Source organism: Seriola lalandi, unplaced genomic scaffold (genome assembly GCF_002814215.2).
Source record: "Seriola lalandi dorsalis isolate HSWRI2012SDOR001 ecotype SW California unplaced genomic scaffold, Sedor1 jcf7180002054584, whole genome shotgun sequence".
In the NCBI taxonomy this organism is placed as follows: domain Eukaryota; kingdom Metazoa; phylum Chordata; class Actinopteri; order Carangiformes; family Carangidae; genus Seriola; species Seriola lalandi.
Genome location: NW_019525137.1, coordinates 1,361,268 through 1,363,589, shown reverse-complemented (window position 1 = coordinate 1,363,589; position 2,322 = coordinate 1,361,268). Strand labels below are relative to the sequence as shown.

At 44.1% G+C, this 2,322-nt stretch overlaps 1 protein-coding gene across 1 annotated transcript in view; it reads left to right on the top strand.

The window, feature by feature from the left end:
- Window positions 1–2,322, top strand: part of large1 (LARGE xylosyl- and glucuronyltransferase 1) — a 117,102-nt gene that overhangs the window by 53,847 nt on the left and 60,933 nt on the right. The window lies entirely within an intron of this gene.

The following is a 2,322-nucleotide window of genomic DNA, read 5'->3' as shown; positions in this document are numbered from 1 at the left end:
TTTAACGTGTTATTGTTTGTCATATTGATACTTTGTCCATATTTCCTTTTGGTTTGACACATATTTTCACAATGTTAAACTTCATCAAGCTCTTGTCAATCCTCATGTTGAATCCATTTCCTCCCTGACTTTACCCACAGTGAAACCCCTGCCACTATCTCCACTGGAGGTCCAGTCATCAACACCAGTGGGAGGAGCAGGCGAGCGGCAGGCTTTAGAACTGCGGGTCCGGGCAGTGGAGGAGGAGAACCGTGCACTGCGGCGAGAGCTCAGCCGGCCACCCAGGAGCCCGTCGGCACGCCTTCCACACGGCAGGCACCGCGGCAACCAAAGCCGAACCCACTCAGAGGAGGGCACCGGCGACAATGAGGGCCAGAAAGCTGCCGCAGTGGGTAATAGCTCAGACTGTGTGCAGCAGCCGGTGGTCGATAAATGTGAGGTGAGACACATTTAAAGTGAATTTGTCATCGCAGTTACTGAAACTACAAAATGTTCACTCAAAGCCTTTTTCTGCAGGATGCAATGTGAACTCGAAGCGAGTCTCCAGGAACTATTAGCACATTGTGAGACCATATCATAGACTGGCTTTAGCCTTCTATTAGTCCGATCAAGCAGCAGTGACGGTGTTTGCTGTTGGGATATTGCTCTCTGTCAGAAGCTTCAACATGGATATGCTGTGATCCCCATACTGATAGTACCTCACAGCACCACAGCACATCACTGCCCAGCTCATTGGTTAATCTTGTTGTTGGTGGACACTGTTTCTACATGACCTAACACTTAACTTTGACATTACCCAGATTTCCTGTCGCTTATCTACATCCTATGTGGCAGAACTGGTATCGCTTCAGCAGGCTATTATACTAAGCCCAGCCAATTTATTGGTTGGACTCCAATAAGTCCTGCCGTTTAGTGAATCAATTAATGATGATCTTTGTTTACCCTATTGTCAACAAATCCAATGCTCAGTGCCAAACCAACTATGAATGCATCCTAACAAGTATTGAATGTATATCAGAGCCTCCATCGCCATAAACAACACACACATTTTTGACTCAATCCCACATACACCATCCTGCAGCTATAAATAGTCACTGGAGTTCCAAATGTGGATTAATCCGCCACTGAATATAGTCCCCAACAAATACCCTTTTTTTTGCCTGAGTAACATTTATTAAAACTTAGTGACCAGCTGTTTAAGAAAATTACTGACCCTTGTTTGTTTTCAGTAGGAACCTAAGTGTTAGGAGCTGACAGTTATTTTCTTTTCTTTTTTGGAACTTTTTTTTAGTTTCTTTTTTTGTTATTTTACAGAACAATACACAATAAAGTGCCTGACATAGGACCACATACCCTAAAAGAAAAAAATGTAAATAGAGACACACACATTTCTCAAAGGGAGGCATTTGCAGCATATTATTATAGAGGAATATAATAAGGACATTTTCAGTGACACTCCATTACAACAACCAAATTTAGTTTGAACAATCCATCTCACTCTGTTAAACATCTTGTTATGTTACACACATCCACCTTTATGTAAAAAAGCCTCCATTTTCAGTTGTACACAAGGGATTCATTCATTGGTTCCATTACATAGACTCCCACTGCGTCTGGTTTTGTATCTTTCCAATTCACCATTATCATGTTCTTGGCAATCAGTAGAAGTATCTGTATTATATACCTCTGATCTGTGTCACACAGTCCTTTAAGGTTCACCTCCCTTGCAGGTCAAACTTTGAGGCTAACCAGGTTTGGTCAACATGCCAGCCTCATGAACACCTTACAGGTGTGAGTGGTCTGTAGCAAGGCTCCCTTTGCTCACGAGGACTGACAGCTGCTTTGCCCTGGCGTTTCCTACACCCAGCATCTTCAGGATACGGCCGTTCCTTGGATGCCACTTCCCCCTCGCTCCAATTGGGGAAGCCACTTACAAGTACATCCCTGATCCCGCGTTACAGGGTTGACAGTCTTTTCCGTGCTCAGAATCAATTAGTGTGATATCTGAGACTTTGAAGCGAATAGCCACGTCCAGTACAAACACTGATTTCCCTTTCACCATAATCGTGTCCAGGACTCCCACTCTACCATCTTTGGTAGTGAGATGCTTTTCTCTCGTCACCGTCCAGCCCAGCCCTTCACCACTTCCTCCAGAAGTTCACAGATCTTGTTGTGACTCTTCATTCGGTTCGACTTGAAGCTCAGAAGAGGAAGATTTTTTTTATTTTGCATTTTGAGAATAAAGTCAACTCCTCTGTCATTTATCAAGCCTCTGTCAGGGCGCAGTCGCTCCGGGCATCCTTACAGGTGCTCAGTGGATTT